Source organism: Triticum dicoccoides, chromosome 3B (assembly GCF_002162155.2).
Source record: "Triticum dicoccoides isolate Atlit2015 ecotype Zavitan chromosome 3B, WEW_v2.0, whole genome shotgun sequence".
NCBI lineage: Eukaryota > Viridiplantae > Streptophyta > Magnoliopsida > Poales > Poaceae > Triticum > Triticum dicoccoides.
Window position 1 is genome coordinate 659,196,246 of NC_041385.1, and position 20,534 is coordinate 659,216,779.

Genomic DNA, 20,534 nt, shown 5'->3' on the forward strand with positions numbered 1-20,534 from the left:
CCTAGCGTCATCGAACCTTAAGTGTGTAGACCCTACGGGTTCGGGAGACATGTAGACATGACCGAGACGTTCTCCGGTCAATAACCAACAGCGGGATCTGGATACCCATGTTGGCTCCCACATGTTCCACGATGATCTCATCGGATGAACCACGATGTCAAGGACTCAATCGATCCCGTATACAATTCCCTTTGTCTAACGGTATTGTACTTGCCCGAGATTCGATCGTCGGTATACCGATACCTTGTTCAATCTCGTTACCGGCAAGTCTCTTTACTCGTTCCGTAACACATCATCCCGTGATCAACCCCTTGGTCACATTGTGCACATTATGATGATGTCCTACCGAGTGGGCCCAGAGATACCTCTCCGTTTACACGGAGTGACAAATCCCAGTCTCGATTCGTGCCAACCCAACAGACACTTTCGGAGATACCTGTAATGCACCTTTATAGCCACCCAGTTACGTTTTGACGTTTGGTACACCCAATGCATTCCTACGGTATCCGGGAGTTGCACAATCTCATGGTCTAAGGAAAAAGATACTTGACATTAGAAAAGCTTCAGCATACGAACTACATGATCTCTATGCTAGGCTTAGGATTGGGTCTTGTCCATCACATCATTCTCCTAATGATGTGATCCCGTTATCAACGACATCCAATGTCCATAGCCAGGAAACCATGACTATCTGTTGATCACAACGAGCTAGTCAAGTAGAGGCTCATTAGGACCTATTGTGGTCTATGTATTCACACGTGTATTACGATTTCCGGATAATACAGTTATAGCATGAATAAAAGACAATTATCATGAACAAGGAAATATAATAATACTTTTATTATTGCCTCTAGGGCATATTTCCAACAGTCTCCCACTTGCACTAGAGTCTATAATCCAGTTCACATCGATATGTGATTAACACTCAAGGTCACATCCCCATGTGACTAACACCCAAGAGTTCTGGGTTTGATCATGTTATGCTTGTGAGAGAGGTTATAGTCAACGGGTCTGAACCTTTCAGATCCGTGTGTGCTTTACAAATCTCTATGTCATCTCCTAGATGCAGCTACCACGCTCTATTTGGAGCTATTCTAAATTGTTGCTCCATTATACGTATCCGGTATCTCTACTCGGAGCTATCCGGATAGGTGTCAAGCTTGCATCGACGTAACCCTTTACGACGAACTCTTTTACCACCTCCATAATCGAGAAAATTCCTTAGTCCACTAGTTACTAAGGATAACTTTGACCGCTGTCCTGTGATCGATTCTTGGATCACTCTTGTACCCCTTGACTGACTCATGGCAAGGCACACTTCAGGTGCGGTACTCAGCATGGCATACTGTAGAGCCTATGTCTTAAGCATAGGGGACGACCTTCGTCCTTTCTCCCTATTCTGCCGTGGTCGAGCTTTAAGTCTTAACTTCGTACCTTACAACTCAGGCAAGAACTTCTTCTTTGACTGATCCATCTTGAACACCTTCAAGATCATGTCAAGGTATATGCTCATTTGAAAGTATTATTAAGCATTTTGATCTATCCTTATAGATCTTGATGCTCAATGTTCAAGTAGCTTAATCCAGGCTTTCCATTGAAAAACACTTTCAAAATAACCCTATATGCTTTCCAGAAATTCTACGTCATCTCTGATCTATGATATGTCGACAACATATATTCATCAGAAATTCTATAGTGCTCCCACTCACTTCTTTGGAAATACAAGTTTCTCATAAACTTTGCATAAACCTAAAATCTTTGATCATCTTATCAAAGTGCATATTCCAACTCCGAGATGCTTACTCCAGTCCATAGAAGGATCGCTGGAGCTAGCATACCTTTTAGCATCCTTAGGATCGACAAAACCTTTCTGATTGTATCGCATACAACCTTTCCTTACGTAAATTGGTAAGGAAACTCATTTTGACATCCATCTGCCAGATTTCATAAATGCAGCTTGTGCTAATGTGCTTCCGACAGACTTTAAGCATCGCTACGGATGAGAAAATCTCATCGTAGTCAACTCGTTGAACTTGTGAAAAACTCTTCGCCACAAGTCGAGCTTCATAGACGGTGACATTACCGTCCACATCCGTCTTCTTCTTAAGGATCCATTTATCTCAATGGCTTGCCGATCATCGGGCAAGTCCACCAAAGTCCATGCTTTGTTCTGATACATGGATCCTATCTCGGATTTCATGGCTTCTAACCATTTATTGGAATTTGGGCCCAGCATCGCTTCTCCATAGCTCGTAGGTTCATTGTTGTCTAGCAACATGACTTCCAAGACAGGATTACGTACCACTCTGAAGTAGTATGCATCCTTGTCATCCCACGAGGTTTGGTAGTGACTTGATATGAAGTTTCATGATCACTATCATAAGCTTCCACTTCAATTGGTGTAGGTGCCACAGGAACAACTTCCTGTGCCCTGCCATACACTAGTTGAAGAGACGGTTCAATAACCTCATCAAGTCTCCACCATCCTCCCACTCAATTCTTTCGAGAGAAACTTTTCCTCGAGAAAGGACCCGATTCTAGAAACAATCACTTTTGCTTCCGGATCTGAATTAGGAGGTATACCCAAATGTTTTGGGTGTCCTATGAAGATGCATTTAATCCGCTTTGGGTTCGAGCTTATCAATCCTAAAACTTTTTCACATAAGCGTCGCAGCCCCAAACCTTTAAGAAATGACAGCTTAGGTTTCTCTAAACCATAGTTCATACAGTGTCATCTCGACGGAATTACGTGGTGCCCTATTTAAAGTGAATGTGGTTGTCTCTAATGCCTAACCCATAAACGATAGTGGTAATTCGATAAGAGACATCATGGTACGCACCATATCCAATAGGGTGCAACTATGATGTTCGGGCACACCATCAAACTATGGTGTTCCAGGCGGTATTAATTGCAAAACAATTTCCACAATGTCTTAATTACGTGCCAAAACTCGTAACTCAGATATTCATCTCTATGATCATATCATAGACATTTTATCCTCTTGTCACAATGATCTTCTACTTCACTCTGAAATTACTTGAACCATTCAATAATTCAGACTTGTGTTTCATCAAGTAAATATTCTCAACATCTACTCAAATCATCTGTGAAGTAAGAACATAACGATATTCACTGCATGCCTCAGCACTCATTGGACTGCACACATCAAAATGTGTTACTTCCAACAAGTTGCTATCTTGTTCCATCTTACTGAAAACGAGGCTTTTCAGTCATCTTACCCATGTGGTATGATTTGCATATCTCAAGTGATTCAAAATCAAGTGAGTCCAAACGATCCATCTGCATGGAGTTTCTTCATGCGTATACACCAATAGACATGGTTCGCATGTCTCAAACTTTTCAAAAACGAGTGAGTCCAAAGATCCATCAACATGGAGCTTCTTCATGCGTTTTATACCATTATGATTTACATGGCAGTGCCACAAGTAAGTGGTACTATCATTACTATCTTATATCTTTTGGCATGAAAATGTGTATCACTACAATCGAGATTAAATAAACCATTCCTTTAGGTGCAAGACCATTGAAGGTTTTATTCAAATAAATAGAGTAACCATTATTCTCCTTAAATGAATAACCGTATTGCGATAGACATAATCCAATCATGTCTATGCTCAACGCAAACACCAAATAACAATTATTTAGGTTTTAATACCAATCTAGATGGTAGAGGGAGCGTGCGATGCTTGATCATATCAACCCTGGAAACACTTCCAACACATATCGTCAGCTCACCTTTAGCTAGTCTCCGTTTATTCCGTAGCTTTTATTTCGAGTTACTAACACTTAGCAACCGAACCGGTATCTAATACCCTGGTGCTACTAGGAGTACTAGTAAAGTACACATTAACATAATATATATCCAATATACTTCTATTGACCTTGCCAACCTTCTTATCTACCAAGTATCTAGGGTAATTACCCTCTAGTGACTGTTCCCTTATTACAGAAGCACTTAGTCTCGAGTTTGGGTTCAACCTTGGGTTTCTTCACTGGAGTAGCAACTGATTTGTCGTTTCATGAAGTATCCCTTTGTTCCCTTGCCCTTCTTGAAACTAGTGGTTTCACCAACCATCAACAATTGATGCTCCTTCTTGATTTCTACTTTCGCGATGTCAAACAACGCGAATACCTCAAGGATCATCATCTCTATCCTTGATATGTTATAGTTCATCACGAAGCTCTAGCAGCTTGGTGGCAATGACTTTGGGGAAACATCACTATCTCATCTGGAAGATCAACTCCCACTCGATTCAAGTGATTGTCGCACTCAGAAAATCTGAGCACAAGCTCAACGATTGAGCTTTTCTCCCTTAGTTTGCTGGCTAAGAAAATCGTCGGAGGTCTCATACCTCTTGACGTGGGCACGAGCCTGAAATCCCAATTTCAGCCCTTGAAACATCTCATATGTTCCGTGATGTTTCGAAAACGTCTTTAGTGCCTCAACTCTAAACCGTTTAACTGAACTATCACATAGTTATCAAAACGTGTATGTCCGATGTTCGCAACATCCACAAACGACGTTTGGGGTTCGGCACACTGAGCAGTGCATTAAGGACATAAGCTTTCTACTATCCGCATAATTGCTACTTTCAACTTTCAACTATATTTTCTCTAGGAACATATCTAAAACAGTAGAACTAAAGCGCGAGCTACGACATAATTTGCAAAAGGTTTTGACTATGTTCAGATAATTAAGTTCATCTTATGAACTCCCACTCAGATAGACATCCCTCTGGTCATCTAAGTGATTACATGATCCGAGTCAACTAGGCCGTGTCCGATCATCACGTGAGACGGACTAGTCATCATCGGTGAACGTATTCATGTTGATCGTATCTACTATACGACTCATGCTCGACCTTTCGGTCTCCGTGTTCCGAGGCCATGTCTGTACATGCTAGGCTCGTCAAGTTAACCCTAAGTGTTTTCGCTGTGTAAATCTGTCTTACACCCGTTGTATGTGAACGTAAGGATCTATCACACCCGATCATCACGTGGTGCTTCGAAACGACGAACTGTAGCAATGGTGCACAGTTAGGGGAGAACACTTCTTGAAATTGTTGTAAGGGATCATCTTATTTACTACCGTCGTTCTAAGTAAACAAGATGCATAAACATAATAAACATCACATGCAATTATATAGTAGTGACATGATATGGCCAATATCATATAGCTCCATTGATCTCCATCTTCGGGGCTCCATGATCATCATCGTCACCGGCATGACACCATGATCTCCATCATCATGATCTCCATCATCGTGTCTTCATGAAGTTGTCACGCCAACGACTACTTCTACTTCTATGGCTAACGCGTTTAGCAATAAAGTAAAGTAATTTACATGGCATTGTACAATGACACGCAGGTCATACAATAAATAAAGACAACTCCTATGGCTCCTGCCGGTTGTCATACTCATCGACATGCAAGTCGTGAATCCTATTACAAGAACATGATCAATCTCATACATCACATATCATTCATCACATTCTTCCTGGCCATATCACATCACAAAGCATACCCTGCAAAAACAAGTTAGACGTCCTCTAATTGTTGTTTGCATGTTTTACGTGGCTGCTATGGGTTTCTAGCAAGAACGTTTCTTACCTACGCAAAACCACAACATGATATGCCAATTGCTATTTACCCTTCATAAGGACCCTTTTCATCGAATCTGTTCCGACTAAAGTGGGAGAGACTGGCACCCGCTAGCCACCTTATGCACCAAGTGCATGTCAGTCGGTGGAACCTGTCTCACGTAAGAGTACGTGTAAGGTCGGTCCGGGCCGCTTCATCCCACAATACCGTCGAAACAAGATTGGACTAGTAACGGTAAGCATATTGAACAACATCAACGCCCACAACTACTTTGTGTTCTACTCGTGCAAAGAATCTACGCAATAGACCTAGCTCATGATGCCACTGTTGGAGAACGTAGCAGAAATTCAAAATTTTCCTACGTGTCACCAAGATCTATCTATGGAGAAACCAGCAACGAGGGGAAGGAGAGTGCATCTACATACCCTTGTAGATCGCTAAGCGGAAGCGTTCAAGAGAATGGGGTTGAAGGAGTCGTACTCGTCGTGATTCAAATCACCGGAGATCCTAGTGCCGAACGGACGGCACCTCCGCGTTCAACACACGTACAGCCCGATGACGTCTCCCACGCCTTGATCCAGCAAGGAGAGAGGGAGAGGTTGAGGAAGACTCCATCCAGCAGCAACACAATGGCGTGTGGTGATGGAGGAGCGTGGTAGTCCTGCAGGGCTTCGCCAAGCACCTACGGGAGAGGAGGAGGTGTCACGGGAGGGAGGGAGGCGCCAGGGCTTCTGGTATGGATGCCCTCCGTCCCATCCACTATATATAGGGGCAAGGGAGAGGGGGGAGGCGCAGCCTTGCCCCTTCCTCCAAGGAAGGGGTGCGGCCAAGAGGGGGGAGGAGTCCATCCTCCCCAAGGCACCTCGGAGGTGCCTTCCCCCTTGAGGACTCTTCCCTCCCCAAGTTTCCTTGGCGCATGGGCCTCTTGGGGCTGGTGCCCTTGGCCCATATAGGCCAAGGCGCACCCCCTACAGCGCATGTGGCCCCCCGGGGCAGGTGGACCCCCCCCGGTGGACCCCCGGACCCCTTTCGGCACTCCCGGTACAATACCGATAAAGTGCGAAACTTTTTCGGCGACCAAAACAGGATTTCCCATATATAAATCTTTACCTCCGGACCATTCCGGAACTCCTCGTGACGTCCGGGATCTCATCCGGGACTCCGAACAACATTCAGTAACCACATACAAACTTCCTTTATAACCCTAGCGTCATCGAACCTTAAGTGTGTAGACCCTACGGGTTCGGGAGACATGTCGACATGACCGAGACGTTCTCCGGTCAATAACCAACAGCGGGATCTGGATACCCATGTTGTCTCCCACATGTTCCACGATGATCTCATCGGATGAACCACGATGTCAAGGACTCAATCGATCCCGTATACAATTCCCTTTGTCTAACGGTATTGTACTTGCCCGAGATTCGATCGTTGGTATACCGATACCTTGTTCAATCTCGTTACCGGCAAGTCTCTTTACTCGTTCCGTAACACATCATCCCATGATCAACCCCTTGGTCACATTGTGCACATTATGATGATGTCCTACCGAGTGGGCCCAGAGATACCTCTCCGTTTACATGGAGTGCCAAATCCCAGTCTCGATTCGTGCCAACCCAACAGACACTTTCGGAGATACCTGTAATGCACCTTTATAGCCACCCAGTTACGTTGTGACGTTTGGTACACCCAAAGCATTCCTACAGTATCCGAGAGTTGCACAATCTCATGGTCTAAGGAAAAAGATACTTGACATTAGAAAAGCTTCAGCATACGAACTACACGATCTCTATGCTAGGCTTAGGATTGGGTCTTGTCCATCACATCATTCTCCTAATGATGTGATCCCGTTATCAACGACATCCAATGTCCATAGCCAGGAAACCATGACTATCTGTTGATCACAACGAGCTAGTAAACTAGAGGCTCACTAGGGACATATTGTGGTCTATGTATTCACACGTGTATTAGGATTTCCGAATAATACAGTTATAGCATGAATAAAAGACAATTATCATGAACAAGGAAATATAATAATACTTTTATTATTGCCTCTAGGGCATATTTCCAACAATATCTTCATAATATAGATCGTCAGAATTTCTATCAAGATGTTGAAGGTGTTCAGGATGCTTCTCGTGTCTATCCATTGGTCGGCAACACTCGACGTGCACGTACTGAAGCCACAAAGAGCACCATTGCTCCAAGGACACGCAAGCGATCCCGTGTGCTCAATGATCGAGAGCTTCTTGTGGCACTGCTTCAAAAACAAGACAAGCATCATTTCTGGTTGAAGCGACAAATGCAAAGCCTCTTGGTGGATGTCAATCGCATTCGCAATCTCGCCACCAAGAATGCCTTTGTCACTCATGAAACCTTCGGAGGACTTGGAAGAGTTTGACACTGCTCAGTGTTGAAGCTGATCTTCAAGACGATGGCTTCACCGAAAGATTCAAGTTTGACTCCACTCCTCCCAGGAATGTTGTTTTACGTCGAACCCCGTCTCTTGAAGATTCAGAGTACTCGTCGTCCGCCGCCATGGTAAATGCCAGAGTCATTGATGAAGCCGATGATGCCACTTCATCCCCTCCAACATGAGCGCATATCGACACTGCACCAAGTTCTTCTGCACCACCAATCCTCAGCGACGACCCTGCTGCTTCACCTACTCCTCATGGGAACGAGTAGTGACTATGTCTTCAAACCTTTTTGGTCCTTACTGACAAAAGGGGGAGAAGCATAGGTTGATAGTCTTCAAGCAGGTCCATGTGGGTGGCTGCTATACTTTTGCCTAGTGTTTACAACTCTTGTTTTGATACATTTGGTTCTTTGAGTTGTAACACTTAAACTCGATGGTTGTCTGCTAATTTTCACTGCTATTCTGAGATGCGACAATAAATTCCGCATGTGCGATGATAAATCCCGCATGAAGTCATTTCGCAGACATCCATCTTTCATTATGCATGTCATTATTCTTGTATATCTTTTCATGCATGATGTATTGTCTTCATATGGTGAGAAGGATCTCCACAAGTACAACCTGCCATGTGCATTTGCATTCCAACGCAAAACATTTATATATGCACATCTTCAGGGGGAGCCTTTTGCCACTTATGAAGACAATGCCTTAATCCCTTACAATTTCACATACTTTTATCCCCGTTGAAAACTTCAACCAGTTTTTCATCAATCACCAAAAAGGGGGAGATTGTAAGTGCATCTAGTGCCACCCCTAGTTGGTTTTGGAGTATTGACGACAAACCTGGTTGAGGGACTAATATGTTTGTGAGAATTGCAGGATAACACAGGTAGTAGTCCCTCATTGATTTGGTTTACCTACTGGAGTTGACCCCTAAAAATATGTGAAGACATTGAAGCCAATGGTGGTTAGTGAAGCTAATCATGTTGAAGACTATGACATGTGAAGAAAATGTCTGAAGACTATGGAGCGTGAAGACTTAGTCGTTTCATTATTTCTTTTCTTCTTTGTTGAGTCATAGGAACCACCACACTGTTAAGTGGGGTCCAATTGAACAAAGTCAGAGTGACTAAAGTGATGCTCAACCAAATCCTATGTCTTCGAGCGAAGACAATGAGAGCAAATCTTATCCAGAGTCGAATAAGTCAACTTTACTTGTAGCTCAAGTCAAGCTATCGCGTGTGTTTGAAATCTGACCGTTGTGACACGTGTCAGTTCCTTAGTGACCCAAGGTCATTTCGGACAAATCAGGTCGGGTTGCCACTGGCTATAAATAGCCCACCCCCTACACCATAAATTGGTGGCTGCTCAGAGTTAGATACGGCTTTTGTCGTTTGAGAGCAACCCACCTCCGAAGCCTTTGAGAGAGAGAATCCTTGTGAGGACAAAGACCAAACCACCCAGAGCCCAAAGAGTGTTTGGCATCACTTAAGTCTTTCTGTCCGCGTGATCTGAAGACTTATTTCACTTGAGGACTGTGAATCCTCCAGCCGGTTAGGCGTCACATTCTGAGCATCCAAGAGTCGTTGTGGATTGCCGGTGAACAAAGTCTATGAAGGTTCATGAGTCTACCTTGAAGACTTAACAGAGTGATTGGGCGGGGACTGAGAGTCCTTAGCTCAAGGGGAATAAGGTGAAGATGTGGTCTTATGAGTTAAATCTCAGCCTCCCTAACCAGACGTACAGTTGTCACAGCAACTGGAACTGGTCGAACAAACCACTGTCCTACTGAAGTCACTGGTTCTATCTCTCACTTCTCTTTACTTACAATTTTTCTTCGTGAAGTCATTGCCTGCTTACAATTATCTGTTTGACTTCACTGCGTGACTACTTATCCCGATTGGCTTCACACTATCTTCCTTTCTGATCCTTACTGCCTAGCTGCTAATAGTCTTTGTGCTTTCACTTCATTGAATACTTGACTATGGCTTGTCTAGTGTAGTCTACCTTTCGATGCATTCGAATAGTGTTATTTCTACTGTTGGTCTTTGAAACTCCCATGTTTTGAAGACTTTCATAAAAATCGCCTATTCACCCCCCTCTAGTCGATAACTAGCCGTTTCAGTAGGCACAATGTTACTAATTTGTGTGCAATCTCAGTATGCCATTTATCTGAATTTTGTATAGCTTGCATAGTGCCTGGGTTCATTAGCTAATTCTATTATTTTTTGTAGATCTTCCATATTATTATTCACAAGATGAAGCCTCTCAAAGTATTGGCCACTATCTGCATTAGCTTTGCCTCAGAAAATACCCTTTTCACTTGGAAGGAGGAAGTGGTAGTTCTAAGTAATGGTCAGCTATAAGCTATCGTAGATGTTCTTTGATTAACAAAGACAATGGCCTACTTATCGATGTTTTCAGAGCTTCATTCTCAAATGTACGTTATCCCATTATGTTTATGAGCAGCTACAACATTTGTTGCAACACTTAAGCTTGCCGATATGAACTACTTGGCTATATTTTATAGAACTTATGTCTTTATGCTTTGTACTGAACTTGATGCAATCGAGTTCAAATCAGTTGTCCTGAGCAAGCACTATGCCTTGCTTTTGGTACATTTTTGCCTTTATGATGCTACTTGTGAATTGCGTTGGGATTTCCCCAAAGAGGAGAGGATGATGCAATACAGTAGAGATAAGTATTTCCCTCAGTTAAGAACCAAGGTTATCAATCCAGTAGGAGAACCACACAACACCTCGTTAGCAGCACCTGCACACAAATAACAAATCCTTGCAACCCAATGCGAACAAGGGGTTGTCAATCCCTCAAAGGTTACTTGCAAGATTAAATTGTGTAGTAATTGATAGATAGATTGAACAAAAATACAAAATAAAATAAATAAAGTAAAATTGCAGCAAGATATTTTCAGGATTATTAATATATGATAAAAGTGGACCCGGGGCCATAGTTTTCACCAGAGGCTTCTCTCTTGGAAATAGCATACATGGGTAAACAAATTACTGTTGGCCAATTGATAGAAAAGAAAATAATCATGACGATATCCAAGGAAATGATCATGTATATATGCATCATGTCTGAGATAAGTAGCCCGAAACGATTCTGCATCTACTACTGTTACTCCACACATTGACCACTATCCAACATGCATCTGGAGTATTAAGTTCATAAAGAATGGGGTAACGCCTTAAGCAAGATGACAAAGTAAACTCACGCATGAATAAACCCCATCTTTTTATCATTAATGGCAATGAAACAAATATGTGTCATGTCCCATTCTGTCACTCGGATTGAGCACCGCAAGATCGAACCCATTACAAAGAACCTTTCTGATACGTCTCCAACATATCTATAATTTATGAAGTATTCATGTCATGTTTACAAAAAAAAATATGGTTTTGGTATGATTTCAATGGAACTAACCCGGACTGACGCTGTTTTTAGCAGAACTATAGTCGTGCTGTTTTTTGTGTAGAAATAAAAGTTCTCCAAATGCAACAAAACTTTTTGACGGTTTTTTGGAAGGAAAGAGACACTAGAAGCTTCGTGGGAGGGCTAGAAGAGCCACAGGGGCCACACAAGACACCTGGGCGCGCCCACCCCCCTTGGCACGCCTTGGTGCCTTGTGGGCCCCCTGTGGCACCTCTTGACGTGAGGACGCCGCCAAAAAATCCTATAAATACATAAACCCCGAGAAATAACTCTAGAACTTCGACTCTGCCATCGCAAGCCTCTGTACCAAAGAGATCCCATCTGGAGCCCTGTTTTGGCACCCTGTCAAAGGGGGAAATCATCACTGGAGGCCATATTCATCATCCCAGCGGTCTCCATGACGAGGAAGGAGTAGTTCACCCTCAGGGCTAAGGGTATGTACTAGTAGCTATGTGTTTGATCTCTCTCTCTCTCTCTCTCTCTCTCTCGTGTTCTTGATTTGGCACGATCTTGATGTACCGTGAGCTTTGTTGATATAGTTGGATCACATGGTGTTTCTCGCTCTCTATCTTGTTGTGATGAATTGAGTTTTTACCTTTGAGGTTTCACAATTATCGGGTTGAATAATTTTAACACTTGATGTATGCCTTGCATATGGATAGCCATGATGAAAATGGGGTGTTCTATTGATTCACTTGATGTATGTTTTGGCACTCAACTCGCAGATTCCCGAGGTGACATTGGGGTAATCCATGCATAGGGGTTGATGCATGTTTCCGTCCTACTTTCTCCAGTAGAAATCTTGGGGCACTCTTTGAAGTTCTTTGTGTTGGATTGAATATTGTGAATCTGAAGTTGTTTGATGCATATCGTATAATCAACTCACGGATACTTGTGGTGACATTGCAGTATCTAGGTGACATTAGAGTTAGTTGATGTGTACCATATGGTGTTATTTTAGTATGAACTCTAGGGATGTTCGTGACACTTATAGGGATGGCTCAACAGATTGATCAAAAAAGATAACTTTGAGGTGGGTTCGTATCCTACAACAATTTCATCTTATGTTCTCTACTATATAAGAACTTTGGAGTGACTCTTTGTCGCGCGTTGAAGGATTTTAATATGATTCAATTATGTTAGTACTGTTGAGAGATTGCACTAGTGAAAGTATGAACCCTAGGCCTTGTTTATAAGCATTGCAATACCGTTTGTGCTCTGTTTTATCACTTGCTACCTTGCTGTTTTTTTATTTTCAGATTACAAAAACCTATATCTACTATCCATACTACATTGTATCACCTTCTCTTCGCCGAACTAGTGCACCTATACAATTTACCATTGTATTTGGTGTGTTGGGGACACAAGAGATTTCTTGTATTTGATTGTAGGGTTGTTTGAGAGAGACCATATTCATCATAAGCCTCCCACGGATTATAAACCTTAGGTCATCCACTTGAGGGAATTTGCTACTATCCTACAAAACTCTGCACTTGGAGGCCCATCACAAGTCTACAACATTAAAGTTGTATAGTAGAGATCAAGCTCTTTTCTGGCGCCGTTGTCGGGGAGGTGAGTGCTTGAAGGTATATCTTTAGATCTTGCAATTAAATCTTTTAGTTTCTTGTTTTATCACTAGTTTGGTTTATAAAAGAAAGCTACAAAAAGTGGAATTGTGTTTGCCTCATGTTATTTGTCTTTATAATGTCTTCCATGAAAATGATGGATCAGAAAATTCTGCTCAATTGATAGAAGAAGCATTCAATAAAATGTTTGGCATAAAATCTTTGAATGATAAGCATGATTGCAATGTTGTTAGTATGATTTCTATGAATACCCATGATGCTAATGATATGCAAAGCCATAAGCTTGCAAATGCTATGTTTGATGAAGATGATACTTTTAGTCCCCCAAGTTTTGATGAGCAAATTTATTATGATGATAGCATGCCTCCTATTTATGGTGACTATATTGATGAAAGTGAGTTTGGAAGAGTGTCAACTCCAGGTAATAATGATCCCACTATTTTTGAGGGTGTTGAATCTTATTATAATTATGAAAGTGGATTGGGAGAGGTCATGAATTTATTTAATGATGAACCCACTATTTTGGAAGAGGTTTCAATTTACTATGATAAAAGTGTTGCTATCTATGATGATTATTGTGATGATATGGGTGCTATAAATGATAATCATAACCATGAAACTTGTCATCATAATTTTAATCAAGTATCTCAATGAGAAGAAAATTGCTTATGTGGAGAGTAATAAAATTTCTATGCTTGTGTATCATGAAAATAATGCTTTTATATCATAGCTATATTGTTGAATTCATTCATGATGCTACTGAAAATTATTATGAGAAAGGAACATATGCTTTTACATATCTCAATAATATCAAGTTTCCTCTCTTTATGTTGAAAGTTTTGAAGTTATGCTTGTTTTGCCTAGGGGTGGATTAACGAGCTGCTCGGCTCATTAAGCTCGTACTTGTTAAGCTCGTGCTCGTTAAGGCTCGGCTAATTAAGCTCGTTAAGAATGTTTGTGAGTAATTATGCTTTAGTAAGAATGTTGGTGTTAAGGTTTATATTCCCTATCTATGCACATTAAGTCAATAGTTATGCAATGAAGTTACATCCTACTTGTTTTGCATTATTTGGTGTTAGTTATGTTTAATGTTCATTTATGATGGTTTTCGTTTCTTGGTTGGTTGCTTCTCAATCTATTTGCTAGCCTCCATTTGTACTAAGTGGGCATACTACGTGTGCACCCAACTCCTTAAATACAAGTTGTGCCAAATGAGTCCACCATACCTATCTATATGCGGTATTTCCATGCCATTCCAAGTAAATTTGTATGTGCTAACTCTAATTTTAAAAATAAACTTCTCTTTTGTGTGCACATACCGCTCATGAAGCGGCAAGGGGTGGCCAATATTTTTCATGCTAGGTATGTTATTCTCAAGATGAGTGTTTATTCACTTGTCATTGCACAAGAGTGTGGCGGTAATAGGGATGCCCAGTCCTGAAATGCAAAAAAAACTATAATAAATTCCTTTGGTATGTGTTGGTATGGAAGGCACCCGTGGATACGGCTAGCCATGGATTGTGAAAGAATAGTGGAAAAGGAAATAGACTTTATTTCATGTGTGGGAACCGCCTATGATTTATCTAACATGGAAGATATTGGGAACTCTTAGTTATTTTCGTTGACAGGAAAAGCATGCCACCCAAAATAATTTTATCTCTCAATTTAAGCTTTTAGCTCTAGCACCTCTACAAATCTCTGCTTCCCTCTGCGAAGGGCCTACCTATTTACTTTTATGCAATTTTTATTGTTATTGAGTCTCCATCTTCTCTTATAAAGCACCAACTACGGAACACTATTATCATACTTGAGCATTGGATGTAGCTAATATTTGAGTATGTTTCATGAATGGATCAATGACTGAGCATAATGGGCTAGGGATAACTTACTTTAGTGTTGATATTTTGAAAGACATGGTTGCTTGTTGATATGCTTAAGTATTAAGGTCTTCATGTCAAATTATAGACTATTTTTTTGAATCATCTAAAAATCCATATGTCCATACTACAAAGAAAAGAATATATGATGAACATGTTAGGCAGCATTCCACATCTAAAATTCCATTATTATCAGTTACCTACTCGCGGACGAGCAGGAATTAAGCTTGGGGATGCTGATACGTCTCCAAGGTATCTATATTTTTTTATTGTTCCATGTTGTTATATTGTCATTCTGGGATGTTTTATAATCATTTTCTAGCAACTTTATATCATTTTTCGGACTAACCTATTGACATAGTGCCGTGTGCCAGTTGATTTTTTTGCTTGTTTTTTACTTCGCGGAAAATCAATACCAAACAGAGTCCAAATGCCACAAAACTTTTTGGAGTTTTTTTTCTACCTAGAAGACACCCGGAGGCCCAAGAGTTGCACCAGAGGAAGCCCATGGGGCCCACTAGGCACCAGGGCGTGCCAGAGGCCCCTAGCATGCCCTGGTGGGTAGTGGGGCCCACGTGAGTATCCTCCACCGCCTCTTAGATCTATAAATACCCAAGTTTTCCAGAAACCCTAGAGGAGTTGACGAAAAAAATTAGCCGTCGCAAGTTCCAGAGCCACAAGATCCAATCTAGAGCCCTTTTCCAACACTCTGCTGGAGACGAACACGATCAAGAAGGGGTTCATCATCCTCATTGGTGCTCCTTCGATGATGCGTGAGTAGTTTACCTCAGACCTATGGGTCTGTAGTTAGTAGCTAGATGGCTTCTTCTCTCTTTTTATTTTTCAATACAATGTTCTCTTCGGATATTTATTCAATGTAATTATTTTTGCGGTGTGTTTGTTGGGATCCGATGAATTGTGAGTTTATGATCAGATCTATCCATACATGATTATTATAGCCTTGTATTTCTTCTTTGATATTTTGGTTTTGTTTGGCCAACTTGATTGATTTATCTTGCAATGGGAAGAGGTGCTTTGTTATTGGCTCGATCTTGTGGTGCTCAATCTCAGTGACAGAAAGAGACATGACACGCATGTATTGTTGCCATTAGGGATAAAAAGATGGGGTCTATTCCTACATGAATAGATCTTGTCTACATCATGTCATCATTCTTAATGCATTACTCCGCTTTCCATGAGCCTAATACACTAGATGCATGCTGGATAGCAGTCGATGTGTGGAGTAATAGTAGTAGATGCAGGAAGGAGTCGGTCTACTAATCTTGGATGTGATGCCTATATACATGATCATCGTCTTGGATATCGTCATAATTATTTTCTTTTCTATCAATTGCCCAACAGTAATTTGTTTACCCACCGTATGTATTTTCTCGAGAGAATCCACTAGTGAATTCTACGGCCCCGGGGTCCATTTCTCATCATATATTTTCAGATATATATTGCTTTGCGTTTCCAATTTATTTACCACTTTTGTTTCAGATCTATATTATCAAAAACCCAAAAATATCTCGCTGAGTTTTATTTGCTTTTATTTTATTTGCATCTATCACTACCAATTTATCATATTTCAATACCTTGGAGGGATTGAAAACCTCTCTACGCGTTGGGTTGCAAGGATTTGTTGTTTGTGTGCAGCTATTGTCTATATAGTTTTGCTTCGTTCTCCTACTGGATTGATAACCTTGGTTTCGTAACTGACAGAAATACTTACCGCCACTGTGCTGCATCATCCCCTCCTCTTCGGGGAATTTACTAATGCGGATCACAAGTAGCACTTACTACCTTGCTTTTTTTATTTTCAGATTATAAAAACCTATATCTACTATGCATGCTACACTTGTATCACCATCTCTTTGCCGAACTTGTGCACCTGTACAATTTACCATTGTATTTGGTGTGTTGGGGACACAAGAGATTTCTTGTATTTGATTGCAGGGTTATTTTAGAGAGGTCGTCTTCATCCTACGCCTCCCACGGATTGATAAACCTTAGGTCATCCACTTAAGGGGAATTTGCTAGTACTACACAACTCCACGCTTGGAGGCCAACACGAGTCTACAAGAATAAAGTTGCATAGTAGACATCACTCTCTCATTGCAAGAATAATCAATCTAGTTGGCCAAACCAAATCAATATATCGGAGAGAAATACAAAGCTATAATAATCATGCATTAAAGAGTTCAGAGAAAACTCTAATAATATTCATGGATAATCTGATCATAAATCACAATTCATCGGATCCCAACAAACATACTGCAAAAAGAGGCATGGCTGTTGCTGTTGTTCCGGCTAGGCAGTGACATATACATACACGGCATCTGTGGGCACATACCACAAGGACAAAAAAAGAGGCATGGCTGCAACAAATGGGGCAGTATTTGGAAATCATGTCACATTCTTTGGACTTATTACATGATATTCTATTAATTATTTACATATACCCGTCATATTGACATATTGTTGTTTCTATAAATTGCCGTGTCCCGTCCCCGTATCGCAGCTAGCACATCGAGGGTGGTCGTTGTGTTGGGAGGATAGGCCCCGGGTAGCCTCATCTACACTTAACCATATTTCAAGACATCAGGGCCGGCCAAGCCTCTCAGTCCGACTGGTCGTGAGGCCCGCTTCCTGGGCCGGCTGGAACCGGAGGGCCGCCCCCTAGCAGACGGCGAACCCAAAGAAGATGGCTGGAATCGGAGGGCCGCCTCCTAGAAGACGGCAGACCCCAAGAAGGTGGCCGACGTGTGGGCCGGCACCTAGCAGGCGGCCTATCCTCCCCCTCGGAGTCTGAGCCCGACCAGGTGACAAGTTGAGGCATGGCAACAATGCACCATGCCTCCCCCAAATCCCGGTCGCATGGCTACAGTGAGCGCCGCCAGGCAGCCGCCTACCCGCCCGGCGCGACACTGTAGCCATGGCGCACCCAACACGGCATCTGTCAGCACGGACGGCGCCCTAGTAAAGAGTTGTCAATGGGGCCCGCAAGCGGCAGGCCCCACCTATCGGCCGGTTCCTCGGCAGCCGGCAGGGCCCGCCAGAGGCGGGCCCTAGCAGCCGGTGGAGAACCTGGCCTCCATAGACGCTGATGGCCGGGACCTACCACCCGGCCATATTACCATTTTACCCCTGGGAGGCTGGCCTATAACCCCCCCCCCCAGGCCACACCCATGCAAAAGGTTCGAACCTTAGTTCCCTCACCATTTCCATACACCACAGCTAGGGGAGAAGAGAGCTGGCCTTGCCCTTCTTCCTCCTCTAGCCAAACATCTCTAGGATCACCATTTTATTCCTTGAGATATAGTGATCATGCGGAGACCTCACGGAGCAGGAGTAGGGGTTTCATCTTTTAGGAAAGCCCTGAACCTGGGTACATCTCATGTCCGTCCGAGTTTGTGCTCACTCCCGCTTCCAGGACCCGACGACGTACTCCTGGTCCCATCCATAATTAGCCACCCCTGGCATCTGCCATGATATTACCACAACACCTCGCCTTGTGGGTACTTGCCGCACCATCCCCAAAGTGCTAGAGGCGCTGCTCCTACGAATGCTTTGCTTCCTTCTAGCTGGCCTTGGAGCCCTCGCTTCTCTAATTTTCAGAAAGAAATTGAGCAAGCCTGGAAGGTGGTTAGCACTAGTACGTACATGGCTACTTTGCTTTAGTATTAAATTTTCTAGTATAGATTTGATCCATCAGTGATTTAGTTGAGGGTACAAGTTAAGGTTACAGAAGCCTGCTGCATATCAAATTAAGGCGTAGTAGAGCCTTTTATAATCCGATGTTTGTTTTATTCTACAAATCCAAGTACTAGATCACGTGATGTTGCCAAGAAACTAGTGTCAGTATTATTTTTTTCTACTTGTATATAGCAGTGGCCGAGGTAGAGGGTGGACAGGGTGGGCCACGGCCCACCCTGGGATTTTTTCAATAACTTTATAACATAGGAAAAAGGTTAAAAATATTAAGAAAAATATATATTTTTTATGAACAGATCCATTTTTGGCCCACCCTGGCCCATTGGGCTAGATCCACTACTGATATAGTACCTTTGCATTTTTCTTAGGGACTGTAGGTTGTTTTGAATTTTGCCCATACCATATACCTGTGACCACCTACTTAAAATAACAGGGAAAGTATAGGCTAAATAGCCTGGAAATTTCAACAAGTATTTTTTCCTTCTGTTGGAGCAATAATACTTGTGCATGATTTGTGGTATAGTTGTGCAAAAAATAATGAAACCTGCTACCAGGGTCTCTCGGGCCACTGTCCATCTTCTAGTCCTTTCCCAAAGCTCAGGTCTCTTATGTGCAGAAAAAAATCTTCAAAAAAATTTGTGACATTTGGACTTCGTTTGGTATTGATATTCTGAGAAACCAAAAACAGGCAAAAAACAACAACTGACAGTGGGCACTAAGTTAATAGGTAAGTCTCAAAAAATGATATATAATTGCTTGTAAATACATATAAAACATTCAAGATTGATATTATAATAGCATGAAACAATAAAAAATTATAGATACGTCGGAGACATATCATATGCTTTGTAGTAAAATTGCAGGTCAGTTATCTTGGAACAATACCTTGCTTTTGGTATATCCTTAATCTGTATGCTCTATGCTAAACTCAGTTATACTGGGCATTAGATGTATTACTTTTGTCATATCTTTAGTGTTCGTAGTCTCTACAAAACTCATTTAGCTTGACCAATTACTCTAATATCCTTTGGATGTACTAAAATGCTTTTGTTGTATTGAAGTTTAGACGGTGGGTGATTGTGCTGAGCCAGGCATCGGTGTGCCAAGGCGCACTTTCGATCTAGGATACAATGAATGAGAGTGTGTGCTTGCGTATTACTAATTCTTGTCTGAAAAATAGGGAGTGCATTGTTAGGGCATCACGAACAACAACTCGTAAATTTCCTCCCGCATCTGTCCGCGAATAAAGGGGCACCAGTTCGCGGACACGAATGATGAGGACGCCATCCAATCGTAGCATGTATATGTCTGCCAATAAATTCAAATTTAAATGTACATCCATCCCACAACGCGTCGGATTGCATCTCCGATCAAAACCAAAAAGAGGCAAATATGCTTGGTTTTTACATGTCCGACTCCAAAAGAGCATCAGCCCGGCAGTTCGCACATTTCTGCCTCACTGGACCGGCAATCCCAGCAAGTTGCTCCCTGACTAAGGAGGTGCCATCGCCGCCGCTTAGGCAGCCTCCGTTTCCATGTATGCCTTCGTATCCACCACGTCCTCATCTTCCGCCGCCGCCAACTTATCTTTTCTGTCGCTCCAACATCTGGTTGCGGATGAATTGCACAATCATTCTAGCGCCAACATCCAAAGAGTCGATATTCAAGGTCAACATCTTGGCGCCTCCACATTAACGACAATCTTCACCCTCTTTTCCTCGAGCGCGACCTTCTTATCCTCGAGCGAAATATTTGTGCTCATGGAACCATATGTGAATGTTCCTCTAAAAGGTTGTACCCTTGTGCTCCGTGCCATGGAGAGAATCAAGGCGATTGGCCAACCATGCATCGCACGACAGCT